Source organism: Phasianus colchicus, chromosome Z (genome assembly GCF_987193195.1).
Source record: "Phasianus colchicus chromosome Z, bPhaCol1.hap1.1, whole genome shotgun sequence".
NCBI lineage: Eukaryota > Metazoa > Chordata > Aves > Galliformes > Phasianidae > Phasianus > Phasianus colchicus.
Genome location: NC_143476.1, coordinates 87,553,072 through 87,570,115, shown reverse-complemented (window position 1 = coordinate 87,570,115; position 17,044 = coordinate 87,553,072). Strand labels below are relative to the sequence as shown.

Genomic DNA, 17,044 nt, shown 5'->3' with positions numbered 1-17,044 from the left:
CCTCCATAGATTGTTGCCGCTGTTTTTTTTTTCCTCCCTTCCATCCTTCCCATTTTGTGGGGCCAGGCGGGGGGTCAGGAGGGCAGGGGCCTACTGCCCCCTGTTACGGGCATAAATTGATCTAGTTAACTCCGTGACACCTGGTTGCTTTGCTGTTGGGACAGTGAGGCCAGTAGCTTGTCTCCAGATGGTAATGAAGCTTGCCAACTAGAAGCCATTGCCAGAGATCCAGCTATTGACAGAGGAATTAGTTGATGTTTGGATGGGGCTGCCACCCTCTGGGAACGAGTGTTAATAGCCATGAAGGAAAGGTACCCCTTCAAAGATGGCTTGAAGCCTGTGATGAAAAGGTGGGATACAGTTGAAAAGGGTATCCAGTATTTGAGGAAAATAGCCATGGTGGAAATGTTGTATGACCCTAACTTTGCTCCTAACCACCCACGCCAGGACCACGACCCTGAAAGAGTGAGGACAACGCCTGATATATGGCAGAAACTCACAACAACAGCACCAGACATATACGCCGGTACACTAATGGCAATGTTTGACAGATACCAGGATCAACAGAGAAGACCCTTAGTTTTTGAATTGATTCTTACATTCCAAAGCTATGAACAACAGCTACCCCCATCTCACGCTTCCATTTCTGCCATCTCACAAATAATGGACCAACTGAATGAAATGTAAGAGCAAGTGTCTCTACTGATTAATCGTGACAAACCTGTAGTAGAATCAGAAATGCTTGATGAAGATCAGGATAATCAAAAGAGTCTAATGAAGGAGCCGATCAAACTAATGTGAATCCAACTAATTAAAGATGATGAACCCTTATTCTCATGTGCACCATAAAAAAACTCGTATGTTAAAGGCAAACGCTTTCCAGTTCCAGTAAGGAATACTACATCGCAAATTGCCTTGTGGCATTACTTACGTGACCATGGAGAAGACATGAGGAAGTGGCATGATCAAGCTACTCCTGTACTACGAGCACAGGTGAGAGAATTACAAAGCAGATCAACCGCCAGTGCAGTTGCGGGTAACTGGTAATGAATAGAGGGGCCCTGCCCTCAGTCGGGGGGGGAAAGGGATAATAGAGTTTATTGGACTGTGTGGATCCGATAGCCTGGCACATCAGAACCACTGAAATATAAGGCATTGGTGGATATTGGTGCACAGTGCACTCTGATGCCCTCGAGTTATGAAGGGACAGAATCAATCCATATTTCTGGAGCGACTGGGGGCTCTCAAGAATTGACTGTGTTGGAGGCCAGGATAAGCCTCACTGGTAAGGACTGGCAAAAGCACTCTATTATGACTGGTCCAGGGGCTCCATGTATATTAGGTATTGATTACCTCAGAAGGGGGCATTTCAAGGATCCTAAGGGGTATCGATGAACCTTTGGAATAGCTGCTGTAGACACAGACAGCATTAAGCAGCTGTCTGTTTTGCCTGGCCTGTCAGAAGATCCGTCTGTTGTGGGGTTGCTACGAGTAAAAGAGCAACAGGTACCAATTGCTACAAAAATGGTGCACAGATAGCAGTATCACACCAACAGGGATTCCTTGATCCCCATTCATAAGTTGATTTGTCAACTAGAGAGTCAGGGAGTGATCATCAAAACTCACTCACCTTTTAACAGCCTCATATGGCCAGTGCGTAAAGCCAGTGGAGAATGGAGGCTGACGGTGGACCACCGTAGCCTGAATGAAGTCACACCCCCCACTGAGTGCTGCTGTGCCAGACATGTTAGTACTCCAGTATGAACTGGAATCAAAAGCAGCCAAATGGTATGCCACCATTGACATTGATAATGCCTACTTTTTGATTCCTTTGGCCAAAGAAGGTAAGACAGAGTTTCCTTTCACATGGAGGGGTGTGCAGTATACTTGAAACTGTTTGCCCCAGGGGTGGAAACACCGCCCAACGATTTGCCATGGGCTGATCCAAACTGTACTGGAACAGGGCAGTGCTCCTGAGCACCTGCAGTACATCGATGATATCATTGTGTGGGGCAATATAGCAGAAGAAGTCTTCACAAAAGGAGAGCAAATAATCCAGATCCTTCTGTGTGCTGGTTTTGTTATTAAGCGAAGCAAAGTGAGAGGACCTGCTCAGGAAATTCAGTTCCTAGGTATGAAGTGGCAAGATGGCTGTCATCACATCCTGACAGATGTGATCAACAAAATCACTGCTATGTCTCCACCCACTAGCAAGAGAGAGACACAATCTTTTCTGGGCATAGTGGGCTTTTGGAAAATGCATGTTCCAAACTACAGCCTCATTGTAAGCCCCATTTATCATGTGACGCAAATGAAGAATGAGTTTACATGGGGCCCTGAGCAGCAGCAGGCTTTTGAACAGATTAAGCAAGAGATAGCCCGTGCCATGCTGTAGGGCCAGTATGGACAGGACAGAGTATAAAGAACATCCTCTACACTTCTGCTGGAGAGAAAGGTCCCTCTTGGAGTTTGTGGCAAAGAGCCTCAGGAGAGACCTGAGGCCGACCCCTGGGATTCTGGAGTTGAGCATACAAGGGGTTGGAAGAGGGCTACACTCCAACTGAAAAGGAGATCTTAGCCATGTATGAGGGGGTTCTGGCTGCTTCTGAAGTGGTCGGTACTGAAACACAGCTCCTTCTGGCACCTCGACTGCCAGTGCTGAACTGGATGTTCAAGGGAAAGGTTCCCTCCACCCATCATGCAACTGATGCCACTTGGATTAAGTGGATTGCACTGATTACACAACAGGCATGGATGGGGAATTTCAGCCGTCCAGGAATTCTAGAGGTGATCATGAACTGGCCTGAAGGTAAAAAGTTTGGAACATCATCAGGAGATGAAATATCACAAACTGAAGAGGCCCCACCACACAATGAATTACCAGAAAATGAAAAGACATATGCCCTGTTCACTGATGGATCGTGTCGTACTGTGGGGAAGCATCGCAGATGGAAAACTGCTGTGTGGAGCCCCACATGACAAGTTGCAGAGGCCACTGAAGGGAAAGGAGAATCAAGCCAATTTGCAGAGGAAAAGGCTGTCCAGCTGGCCTTAGATGTTGCTGAATGGGAGAGGTGGCCAATGCCTTATCTTTACAGACTCATGGATGGTGGCAAATGCTCTATGGGGATGGTTACAGCAGTGGGAGAAAAATAACTGGCAAAGAAGGGGTAAACCTATTTGGGCTGCTGAACTGTGGAAAGATATTGCTGCCCGAATAAAGAATATGGTCGTGAAGGTACGCCATGTAGATAGTCATGTGCTCAAGAGTCGGGCTACTCAGCAAAATAACCATCAGGTAGACCGAGCTGCCAAAATTGAGGTGGCTCAAATAGACCTGGACTGGCAGAACAAGGGTGAATTATTTCTAGCTTGGTGGGCCCATGAGACCTCAGGCCATCAAGGGAGAGATACAACACATAAGTGGGCTAGAGACCGAGAGGTAGACTTAACTATGGCTGCTATTGCACAGGTTATTCATGACTGTGAAACATGTGCCATAATCAAACAAGCCAAGGGGATGAAACCACTCTGGGAGGAAGGGTGATGGCAAAAATATAAATATGGGGAGGCATGGCAGGTTGATTATATCACCTTGCCACGATCTCACAGTTCTCCCTCATTCCCACCTTCCAACCCACTGTTTGAAGATTGTGAGAATAGCCAATGAAGACTGAGGCAAAAAAGTCTTTGAGTACTTCAGCCAACAAACTTTGTTTGTCATTACCAGCCTATCTGAACTAACTGTAGCTGCTTCATGATCTTTCATGTGGAAAAGAAGTAATAGGTAATGGACTGTTGGCTGTGCCAATTTCCTGGTGATAACCTTTACCTGAGCACCAACGAGGCAGCAGACTTCTTTAAGAGGGTCAGTTCAACATATTAAGTGTTCAGTTCCCTGCTTGGGGTATAATTTACAAATAGTACCATTTTTTTTCTTTGAGATACAGATTTGATACTGGAAGAAGGCTTTTCTGGTTCTCGCATTGTTGGTTCCTCTAGATTAGATAGACATTCCACATCCAGATCCTCATACCTGTTGTACGAGCAACCTAGGGAGGTGAAAGTGGAGGTGGGGGGATAAAGTAGGCACAAATGTGTTTCAGTTGTAGCTCCAAGAATGGACTTGCCTCCATCCACTTTTTTTTTTTCTGACTCTGTGCCTTTCATCTGACAGTGAGAGCAAGCAGGCTGCCCTGAATTTTGTGATTGAACATGTCTCACTGAGGGGAAAAAAAACATGTTTTCTCTGCTCCTTGTTTTGAAAACTGAAAATAGTCTTAGGTATTGTTGATGACTTCCAATCAGTTCTTTTCCTGGCTCCAGTTTAGACCAGTAATTTGTTTTCAATTTATTTTAGATTTTTAGGATGTCTTCAGCCTCTTTTCTCTCTGCTGAGCAGACAGATTGCCAGAAGAAAACAAGAGACAAACGTATCCAGAGCTCCCTGATTTGTTCAGTATTTTGCATACAGAATTCCACAGCTGAGGTCTCCAAAGGGATTTAGATACCTAAATCTATGTGAGAACCTGGTCCTTAGTCTATTAAACACACATTTAGCATAGATCTTTTACCTTCACTCATTACTTGTTGCCTCAGGACCCGGAGAGATTGTTGTCATCAATGTGTGCTAATATCTGGCTCTGAGTAATTGACATTAGGGTAAGAAGTGACAACAAAAACAACAAGAGCTTTTCAGAACATTCATTGCAAATAATTTATGCAACTAATTTTGTCCCCCTCCTTTCATTTTTCTGCTTGAGAAGTCTGCAAGGGTAGAGTGTGACCTTTATAAATTGGTGTCTTTGCACCTGCCCATTGAGCAATTTGTGCAAACAATTTTGAACCTATAGATTTCTTGCAAGCTGCTGGCTACGAATGTCCACTAATCCTGATTCACTGTTTATGGCATATGATTGGTCACCTCTGACACCTTTTTTTCTTTCTTTCTCTCTTTCCTCAGCTTGTTCCCTAATTGGTTGATCCCAGTGTTATAAATAGCAGGGATGACAGAACAAATGGCAGAGGCTTTGCATCTGTGAAGAAAGGCAGAATGAAATAGAGTGAAATAGATAGGTGTAGTGATTTTGAAACATTTTAAAATGTCTTTTTGTACAAGAAAGATCAGTATTTTTGCCTAGATACATAGATTTGAGCTCTTTTCTTTCTCTTCCGACAGAAAGAAATAGGCAGTCCTTTAACAGGCTTTGCATCCAATTCTTACCTGTCACATCTTCCCAAGCAACCACATCTATAAGCAGCACTGCTGGGAGACATTTTGTTCCCTCTCATTACGCAGACTGTAAGCTCTTTTGGGACCAATCTTCTCTCTTAGCATGCACTTGTGCCCCACCTAGAACAAGAAGGTCATGACCTCTGCTGAAATTTCTAAGTACTTTAGTGACATACTAAAAATAGGCACAATAGATAGGTTAGTTCTTTGGCTGTTGTGTTAATTTGCCTTTCACCAGAGTGCTCTGATCCATAAACAAAAGTTCCTTTCCTCCTAGTGCTAAAATTAAATAAACTGAAATATATAAAATAACCAAAAATTTATATATTCTGAGGAAAGTTAAGGAGAATATAATCTCAGTGAACTCCTGCTTACAACTGTTTTAATCAATGCATTTAAAGGGGGAAAAACAAAAACAAAAACAAAACTTCTGTTTATTTATTTGCCCAGTTTTAATGGGGACATGAAAACACAAGAGCCTGGGTAACTCAGCAGTCTATAAGACCAATAAAGAATATGGAGTGTCAGCTATTACCAACACTCTTAGGTCCAGGTGAACCACTGTTCTACAGGGAAAAGACAAAGGAGGTTATTACCTATCCCATGAGCTATCCACTCTTCCCTAGAGATGCTTTTTGATATCAGGGGCTTAACTGAAACATATGAATTAGACTGGAAATTGAAAGTATTCAAATATAAATTAATTTATACCCAGGGGTTATTCGTGCCAACTAGCAATAAGTATGCTGGAAGTAAAAAAGGCTCATTTGAATGAATATGAGAGGGCAAAAAGCAATCAAGGGCAAGAACAAGGCATATGCAAAGTATAAAACATAGGATAGAGAAGACAGGACTGAAAAGATTATAGTAGAAAAAATAAAAAATTATGGGAATGGTGCAAAACTATCTTTCTCTGTTTGGTAATAAACTCTATTGCAAGAATTACCTCATTCTTCTGGAATCTCCAAAGCCTGAGAAGGGTCATGTAAAAACTGTGTAGGATTTCACCTGAGCTTCTTGTGGACAATTCTTTAGAATACTAACCTAAAAAAAAAAAAAAAAAAAAAAAAAAAAAAAAAAAAAAAAAGGCCTCTCCATATCTCCTGTTGCTATTTTTGAAATAAAAAGTCGGTGCAAGAAGAACAAGAAGACAACCAATATGGAGCCAATAGCAAGTCTTATAAATTCATTTAATTGGTGCTATAAATGTCTGGTTGGCATCCCATCAAACACATTTTTTATGCTGTCATGATGTGCTCACCTATCATATTGTTTGGTATGGCTAAGAGAGATCACCATTGACTTAGTTGTAGAGCTGCCTATTATTGTTTGTTCTTAGGAGTCCATAGGTTCTGGGGCGCATAGTAGATAATTTACAATGAGAGAAGCATGCAACAGGAGCATAAGAAGAAACACAATCACTTTACCTGATTTCATTCCAATATAACTAATAACTTGTTTTAGTTACAACACCTTAAAAAAATAAAAGAAATAAATAAGCAGAAAAGAAGAAGAAACAAGAATAGGAAAAAAAAAAAAAAACAAACTGGGGTTAAAATTAAAAATACATTGATTTCACTAGGATAAATCATCTATGATCTTGCATGAGTTGAAGGCAAAATAACACTCTCTTTTAAAAGCAGCAACTGAAAAATATTTCTATTCATACACATTCTCCTTTTAAGAAAACACAACTGCATTTTGGACCTAAACTACTTGCCTGCGTCTGATTAATTAACATAGAGGCTTTCCCAATACTCCCCACAGATTTTGTCCCTGGCTTTGATTAATTTAATTAAAGATAGCCAGCCCTGACTCACACAAGGGGCAACATGTCTAACATAAGGAATAAAAGATTTTTTAAGAAGTAATAGCAATGGCTGATGGACATAAATGCAGTGCTGTTTTCCTGTGTTTTGTAAGTTTTTTTAATAATCTGCGTTGGAATCCAAGTATCCTGTATTTGAGCAGATGTGCAATTACAAACTCAGAAAGTGGAAAGTATATAGTAAAAAATGCCTGTATTAGTAGTCTAAACATCTTTCCTCTGCCTCCAATGTAATCTCAGTGTAGCAAATTCCTTTTTTTTTTTTTTTTTTTTTTCCACTGTTTCAGAATCTGATGGTCTCTTCTCACGAGGATATTCTCACAATTCATGGTGGAAAAGCCTTTGAAGATAACATTAATTTACCTGATGTACCTTGAAATGAATCAGAAGACACTTGATTTATTTCTGACACTGCTATGATATATGGCTTTGGTTGACAGTTTCCCTTTTCAGTGCTTTCTTCTTTCACCAATTATTCTGCTTCTTGACTCAGATTCTCTCTTCTGATGTCCCTCTGTACATCGCTGTGCTATAGGGAGCACTTTTCTTGCTTGAGGAGAGTTGTCACAACTCTCCAGACTTTTCAGCTTTCGAGGCATTTATGCATGGTAGTATTTGGTTCATGGAAGTACCACAGATGCTAGGAGGTAGGCAAGAAGAGAGCATAATCTTCTTTTCTGCATCCAGTGGCACACCAATCAGCAAGGCGGTTAAGGTAGCAAAACCCTCTGAAAAAAGACTTTGCATTTTCAGAGGTACAAGGCTAAGAACTCAGCATCAACTTGTTTTTCTGATAGTCCCAGTTACCTGTGTTCTTCACAAACTGTTTTTTGCATTATGCAGCTCACAACTGACTCTCTGCAAGTCCTCAATGGGATAGTTCCCTGTTCTAGTGACAACGTGGCTTGTGTTTGACATGTGCTGGCTGGCATAGTCACTTGGAGAGCTCATAATATTCCTGAAACACTCTGCTGTGTTTGCCTTATATTAGTCCATTACTTTCATCCTTACCTCTTCTTCTTTCTTCTAGTTTCCCCTTTCTGCTTTGAGAGAAGCAAATGGCGACCTAATAGAAGCATATTGTTCAAGGTCTATTTGAACACAGATTGTTAATTTTAGGATTGTTACCTGCACTCCAGCACATCTGGCTTTTTGTAGAGGGCTTGAGCTGTTCAGCAGATGAGTCCAGCCAGGTTTTTATTTTATTCCCTCACTGATTTGTTACCAGGACACTCACGGATCTCAGGATTCATGTGGCACTCCCTAACCTGGCTAAGCTTTGTGCTCATTTATGCTGATCTCCTTTATCAGTCTACCTGCACCTGTGTTCTCCTGCTTTTGGAGAACTGTGTGAGCATAGCCAGCCAAATGCTGGCACTGACGAAGTCCCAATTTTGTTAGTTTTAATCAATGAAGATTTAATAAGCATTCTTTACTGTCTTTGTTTTGCTCTTGCAGCTCAGCTTCACAGGGCAGGAACTACCCCAGCCATGTAAGTGGGTCATATTTGTTCCTCTTCCTTCTGGGATAAGTCAGGGTGAAGAAGATGCTATGAAGACAGATGCAATATTCTCACTGTGTGGAGTGAACACAAAAAGAGAAATAACCTATAAAATAATTCCATACCTGTATTTTGGAGGTTAGTTTCAATCCACCCACTGTCCTCAAATTCCTTACACGCTTCCCAAGGGTGAGTACTAATGTTTTGCACATTTAAGAAGAAAACTCTCATGGAAGTTACCCTTCATTACTATTTCTTCCTTCTACACTTTCTAAAATTTGATTAAGAAAAGCTGGGCTACTGGCTTCTTGTTTTGTTTTCATCAGAACATTATTGAATGAATTTGGAATGGCATTGTGAAAATGTCCCAGGCACGGCTGGCAAATTCAGCTGTGAAAACAGTTCTATCTGGTTCCTCCAGTCTCTGTCATCGTCTCACACATGCTGCTAAAAGCCTGCTGAATTCTTTATTGGCATATGCTACTTCTTTGGACTCATAACCAACTTTGGATCCATCCATTTACCCAGCTTGTTTCAAGAGAGCAGCTGCAGCTCCAAAGTAGAAGTAGAATAAATGATATTATTTGGCCAACTGCAAAAGTCGAAACATGGTCTCCATTTTCCACTAACTTCAGTAAGAGAAGCAGGGACAAAGAAATGAAAGTATCTGCCTTGCTTTCCCCTACTCTCTCTATTTCCGTCCCTCCCCTCATTTCTCTTATTAACTGAAATAGAGGACAAATCTGTCATTAAATATTTGTAAATGCTTAGTTATCTGATAGCAGCTGTTTCCTAACTGGATTGGGATGCGTTGCACAGATGCCTGAAGGAGATGCACCAGTTGTTTTTGTTCCTTATCTCAGCATAATCCTCCCTTCCTCTCTTATTTACGAGGAAAGAGAGAAAAACACTTTGGTGTTACATACTGTTCACTATTTAGTAGATAATTCTTCCCAACAAGCCCTTAGGGTAGGAAATCTTTTTGTTTTTGTTGTTGTTTTCTTTTTTTTCTTTCTTTTTTTTTTTTTTTTTCCTTCAGTGAGTCTTAACTAATCAGCTGGTCGTTATCACCCCCTGGTAACTACAAGTTAGGGAAAGGGGAGGGGTAGGAAATATTGATGTGACTCTGTGATTCACACTGAATTTAAAGAAATTGAGGCTCTGTCACACAAGTTAGTATAATGAAATTTAAGTAATCAGCACCATAATTTCTCCTATTAGTTTTAGCTAGACTAGAAAAGGTCAATGCCCTGGCAAGCAATGATTCGCAAATAACAGGTGCAGCCGGTTTCTGTTTTACCGCCATGGGACACTGCTCTGTCACTTTTATTTACTGAATCAATCCACCAATGTCCAGCAGGAGAACAACAGTTAAATGGTCATTAATTGTGGGCTGATGTGCAGATGAAACAAATCTCCAAAGGGACCGTAAACCTTTGTTCTTTAGCCTCCTCCAGCTAACGCAATGGGATTAGCAGTAAATCACTCAATGCATCATTTTCTTATTAAAAATTTAACATACTGATCATCCCAGATGACTTACATCCAATCAGGACATCTTCTTAAGTCTTTGATAGTGAAATAAGCAATTAACACTAAGAAAATAATAACATACATAGTGTATCTTTGACTGCACTGTTTGACGGTTTAGGGCCAGGAAATTATAAAAAATTGTTTTAGGAAAGCCTTTACAGAAAATATATTTTTATTTATTTTTATGTATTTATTTATGTATGTATTTATTTATTTATTTATTACAGACTTCTATTTGTGTAGTTTCATTCAGAATGCTGTTGCTCACATGCAGTTCCCAGGACATGTATTCAGTCTCAGAAATAGGAATGACTGAAATAAGGGATGTGGATGTAATGACAATTCAAATCCTTTCCAGAGATCTCCACAAAGCAAAGGCCTCTTCTTGTCCTGTGTATCCTAGATAAATTAATGAATCTTAAATGACCACAATCTTGCAGAGTTTTGGATATGAGCCTTGAAAGCAGAGTACAGTGCATTGCATGTACATTGTGATATTCCTCCAAAATAGAAACTAAGGTGGTGAGATGATACAGTCCCCCCTCTTGATTCCTGGGCTAGAAAGAAAGAAAGAAATGGAAAGTGTGGTACATTGGACCTCAGGGGTTTTATTTAATTATCGTTATTGAGACAGTCACATTTACAAAACAAGAAGAGGTGCCTATCTGAGTGTGGCAGGCACCACTGACAAAGACAATACATCAAAGCAGAAAGAGCAACCCCATAATGTACTATATTTTCTAGGTAACCACACAGCTGAAACAATCAGCTAAATTCCCAGTCTCCCTTACCTAGTGCATCATCCCTAATGATGCTTGTTTCTTCAGCAGTCTTTCCAAAGAGAAGCATTTTGAATTAGGCCCTTGTCCAAAGCTCAGTGTAATCAAGAAAACTAGCACCACTATATTAACTTAAGATTAATATGTGTACTGAACAATCACTTTCTCTTTCCCCTGTTTGGGCATCCATAACACCATAAAAAGAGCTCAAGTTATGCTTGTTCATTGTAAGTTCTACCACTGTTTTCCTGGAAATATATCTTATTTTTGTATATGACCTACAGTCATTAATTTGTCTCTTCCTATACTGAAAAACTCACAGTATAATTAAATATTCTTTCTGTGTGTTTCAGATAATTTTGTATGCCTCATTTTATGTCATTCCTATGAAGTAATCAACTCAAATCCATCAGATTTCAAATACGTTTTCTAGTCTCCAGTTTGAAGGTTGATAGAACAACAGTTTTTTAACTCAATGTTTTTGTCATGGCTTGATTTTAGAAATCTACTTCTGTGAAAGCTTATCAGCTCAGAGAAAGCTCTGATAGCCCTGGATTAGGCTGAAAGTTTCTTCCTCTTACTCCAACTGGTAAAAGAATGAATTTCAGCATATACTCTCCAAAGTCATCTGAGGCATTCATCAGAGTTTTCCTATTGAATATTCCTATTCCTTATTTTTTTAAGTTCTTACATTCTTGATCTATTTACTGTATGACATATTGATATGAGTGTGTGACAGCATTGGTGTGAAAGGGTACCTGAAGAGGGTGTGTAAAGAACAAAGGGCATGTTTTCAGTGGTGCCAGGAAAAGAGGGAATAGGCTGAAACTAGAACGCAGGATGTTCCCTCTGAATATCAAGAGGAACTTTTGTGCTGTCCAAGTGATAAAGCATTGGAATAGTTTGCCCAGAGAATTAGTGGAATCACCCTTCTTACAGATCTTCAAAAGCTGCCTGGATAAGTTCCTAGGTATTTCTGCTTGTGCAGGAGTTGGGCCAGAAGACTTCAACTATGCTGTGATGTGGTAAATAGCTTAAGAACAGACCCTAAGGTCTGACCATAGCTTTCTGTGCAGCAAGAAGAAGAGAAAGAATAGTATATTTCAGTGTCTCCTACGTCTTTTATCTCCTGTTTTCCTGTAAAATTAGGAAAAAATACATTTCTACTTCTCAAATGTGTTTTGAGAAGGGTGCAGTATTCTTTCACTGGAAAATTAGTAATCTGATTTAGAAATAAAATTCTACTACTACTTCCAATGAATTTGAATCAATAATTAATTAAGTTGATAATTTTTTTGACAACTGGTTATCCTAGACACCCTACAAACTTTGAATTTAGGCTGAAAGACTCTTTCACTCACATATAAGAACACTTTATGTATATACACTTTGGTAAAAGAGAAAGCAAATCCTAAACTTTGTTATTAAGATGATCTGAATTTCAAAATGTATGGCATTAATGATCCTTCTTACACCAATACTCATATTATGCAACAAATTCAAATAGAAATACAGTATCTCTAGCAGCATCCAGATTAAAAAAAAAAAAAAAAAAAAAAAATCAACAACGTTTTAAGCATAAAAAAAAAATTGTTAAGCATTTTTATGATTTTCATAAAAGGGAAATATATGAGCTGTGGCAGTGGAAAGGATTTTTTCTTCCTCTCTCTCTATATATACACATTCCTCTCTCTATATATATACATTCGTCTCTCTCTATATATACACATATTAAGTAAAGGAAATTAACATTGATATAATTTCATATATTATCAAAATATTAAATATGTAATACAATTTAAAGGCAACCTATGATCAAAATAAACTTTTGTTTTGCTTTAAGAATAAATTACTCAAAGTTAGAAGCTAATGTTTTTATTCATCCAAAATAAATTATACCCATACAGCTATAACAAGAATGCTGTGATTTATTTTAAAATTCCCTTTTAGAAACACATCAAAACAAACATCTTCCTACAGATTATGCTGATTTTAATAAAGAAAGCTTTCCTTCTAGCTAAATGTAGGTCGTACTACAGAAGAGTTCTTTATCTGACCCACTCATCTTATTATTTCCTTCTGATCAAAGAAGAGAAATGTGTTCTTCTATTGCATGATGCATCTTGTCTTCAAGTGGCCATTTAAATTGTATCAAATAAATCATGCCTCAAAAGTCTCTATTAATTGTCATGGGTTATAAATAGAGCCTTAAACCTTGCTCTGGAATAGTTAAACTGACAGAATTTACTTTAGAAAGTTACTAAGCTTAATAATTTCCCAAGCCCAAGGCATTCAAGCATAACATCTGAAATTCCCAGTGAAGGCTAAATCCCAAGAAGCTATAAAATAATTGTAGAAATATATACATGTTAGGTTGCAGGTTTCCTTGGAGTTTTTTGTTGAACCTTCTGCTCATAGTGAGATTGTCCCTCCCACTAGAAAAAATCATTAGTGATATTTTTCTATCTGAATGCTGTAAACCTTCAAGAATGAAGAGAACACAGCCTCTCTGGGTAATACACTCCTACACTTTTCTGCACTTCCAACAAAACATATAAACTTATTTTCCAAATGTCCTGTATAAAGTCACTCCCGGGGGGGGGGGGGGGGGAAAGAAGAGAAAGAGAAAGAGAAAGAGAAAGAGAAAGAGAAAGAGAAGGAGAAGGAGAAGGAGAAGGAGAAGGAGAAGGAGAAGGAGAAGGAGAAGGAGAAGGAGAAGGAGAAGGAGAAGGAGAAGGAGAAGGAGAAGGAGAAGGAGAAGGAGAAAGAGAAAGAGAAAGAGAAAGAGAAAGAGAAAGAGAAAGAGAAAGAGAAAGAGAAAGAGAAAGAGAAAGAGAAAGAGAAAGAGAAAGAGAAAGAGAAAGAGAAAGAGAAAGAGAAAGAGAAAGAGAAAGAGAAAGAGAAAGAGAAAGAGAAGAGAAGGAGAAAGAGAGAGAAAGAGAGAGAGAGAGAGAGAGAGAAAGAGAAAGAGAAAGAGAAAGAGAAAGAGAAAGAGAAAGAGAAAGAGAAAGAGAAAGAGAAAGAGAAAGAGAAAGAGAAAGAGAAAGAGAAAGAGAAAGAGAAAGAGAAAGAGAAAGAGAAAGGGAAAGAGAAAGAGAAAGAGAAAGAGAAAGGGAAAAACAAAGAAAGAAAGAAAGAAAGAAAGAAAGAAAGAAAGAAAGAAAGAAAGAAAGAAAGAGACAGAGACAGAAATGAAGAAAGGAGAAAAAGGAAAAAGAAGGAGAGAAAGGACAAGAAGAAAGGAAAATGAAAAGGAGAAGGAGAAGGAGAAGAAAGAAGAAGAGGAAAAGAAAGAGGAAAAAGAGGCTATTGTGACTATTATTTCATATTTAATTTCCACCATGACAAATAATTTGTAGTTTTCATCTTTGTAACTCAGCTTCAGAAGATACAGCTGCTAAAGTTCTAATCCTGTTCAAAGTTCATGGAGTTACAGAGTTCATTATTTCCAATATTTAGACATACAGGTCTGAAGATCTGACACCATGTTGCAGAAAATTTTCATAGTCAGCAGTCTTACTGCATTCTATTCTCTTCTTTATCCTTTTTATCTTTCTCTTGTGTTTTGTTGTTGTTGTTGGCCTTTTTTTTTCTTAAAAAAAAAAAAAAATGTACTTGATTTCTCTTTGCTCAAATATCAAGCATACAATTATCCTTGAGCAGATTTACAACTGCACATCAGATGTCTTATTCTATCATATAATATTTACATGAACAACACTCACTTCTTAGTACCATCAGCATCAAGCCAGTAGGTGAACACACGGATGTTTCATTATCATGTAATATTTTTTTTCAAATGACCTTAGAAAAATCACTTGAAACCGAGTAAACTATAAATTCAAACACTATGATGACTCTTGGTTTTAAAAGCAAAATTTTCATTGGTCAGTCAGATGGTTGATTTTAATTAGATGGTTCCAATTAAAAAACAAAACAAAACAAACAAACAAACAAAACTTTAGAAATCACTATCCTGATGTTTTGATGTTTGTTATTATATTTCATAAATTCAGTAAGAACTTAAAACTAGTAGTCATGATTAATTACCCTTTTTTACTTAATTGCTACTTTCCACTTTTCCATACTTATATACGGTACTTTACTAAGGCATAAGAAATCTAGACCCATACTTGCTGTCAGTTCCCTTCTGAATTGGAAAGATAACATGACAAATAATAACACATTTTCTCCTGGGCATCTCTTTGTATTTTTCACTATTGACACCCCATAAGAAGTGGTGCATAGATATTTTTTAAAACTTGAATTACATTAAACAGCTAAGACTTGGGAGGATTCTCTGCTCTTAGAAATACTTATGTCATTGTCACACACAGTACATGAAACATTCATCACCTTCATATCAGAAACAATATTCTCCTTAATTCAAACGCTGGTCTTAAGATCTTGCAGGAGTTGTCGCAGAAGACTAATGATCAATGCTCTTGTTTGATTGATAGAAATTAGCTTTTGTCTTGAAATCATACATGACCAGTCACAGAAGCACAAAAAATTAACCACAGCTTAGGCACTGGAGCATAGGCAGAAAAGACTATATTTGATATTCAAAAGGTTGTAGCATACAAAAGGGGGGGAGAGAAAACAGGGCACTCAGTACAGCAGGGGTGGTCATACTTTACCCAAATACTTTGAGGACTGTATTGGTAAGATGCCAAGAGCCGAAGGGCTGCACTGAATTTGCATTAAATGGAGCAGATGGCATCAGCTGCCCTCAACTTTAATGTCGAAATGTGGCCTACAGAGCAAATCTGTACAAAACTTTTCTAATTAAATCTGAAACAACATGCCTCATGTATTCCCCAGTAGCATAGCCTTTCTGGTGGCATTTCTGCAATTCTATTTCCAGAACCAGCTAAGAGAGGATATGGCAGAAGTGCAGATAAATGAAAAAATAAGAACATACACAGACACAGAACCTTTTCCAAAATGATTTGTTGAAGCACCAGATGACAATGAGCAGACTAGAATTAATCTCCATCATTCTATCCAAGAAAGCATTCTTTGTAACAAAAATGAATTAGTGTATTTATTAAATGTGAACTTCTGGATGCACCAGGCTATGTTACAAGTGATGTCTGCTCAGAGGTAGAACAAGGGAGAACAGTATTTAAAGTCAGCTCTAACACGGAAACTCAGAAAAAGTTACTTAGATTTTGTATTTTCAAATTACTCTGTCTATATGTAAAAAGAAATAATCTAGAATAGTGAATAAACCATGCTTTAGGTATGTTCATGCACTTCATTGACAGACTGTGACCATTTCCCGCAAGAATTAAACAGATGACACCATAAATAATTCCATTACACCAACAATTTCTGACAGCAGCTGTTAATCCACTCTCCACAGTGGAATTCAATAGCAGATAATAGTGCTTATCAGTTATGAAACCTTATCACTTTTATTTTCCATGATCAACTTCTGAAAATACTTTGTTTTCCTATTTATATACTTTCCAAATGCTTCACTTAAATACACGCTTTCATTATCCTTGCTTCTGATAAGAAATGAGACAAAAGTCTGTATCCATGTTAAGTAGCATTATTAACTGTAATTACTGGACATGTGAAACAATTTACATAACAGTCATAGCAGACTCCTGCATCTGCTCAGATTATGTGTAAACATATATATGAAGAATAAAATGAGGTGGAATGGGTAACTAAGCAAAAGAAGAAATCTATTTTCATTCAATGACTTGTTGCAAGAACATTTGAGCCAAATTTTCCCTTGGTAGAATTCCACCAGCATCAGAATTAAATAAGACCATTTTTTGTTGCATTTATGAAATAGACAGAAGGAATGTGTGTCTTTTTTTTATTTTACAAATAAGTGCATGAATTTACTGGTCAATAAGGTAATTGAGTGAACAAAGAAGAAAAAAAAAAAAAAAAAAAAAAGACTGTGTATTAAAAAATTGATTTTTTGCACATAGATCCCTGAAAGAGTGTTTACTATTAGTTTACTACACTTTATTGTGTCCTAAAAATGCCTAATCTAACATATAGTAATATTCACAGAATCACAGAATCCTAGGAGTAGTAAATGAGAACATATAATCAAACCCCCCTGCAAAAGCAGATCCCCTGGAATAGGTTACACAGGAAGGTGTCCAGGCCAGTTTTGTATATCTCCAGAGAAGGAGTCTCCA

At 38.2% G+C, this 17,044-nt stretch overlaps 1 long non-coding RNA gene across 1 annotated transcript; it reads right to left on the bottom strand.

Moving 5' to 3' along the window:
• Window positions 1–4,696: 4,696 nt before the first annotated feature.
• LOC149913178 (uncharacterized) lies at window positions 4,697–6,259 on the bottom strand. Its single transcript, XR_016461521.1, has 3 exons — window positions 6,180–6,259; window positions 5,225–5,353; window positions 4,697–5,036 (listed from the first exon to the last, which is right to left on the bottom strand). It is a non-coding gene; the product is annotated as an uncharacterized LOC149913178 (long non-coding RNA).
• Between the last annotated feature and the right edge of the window lie 10,785 nt (window positions 6,260–17,044).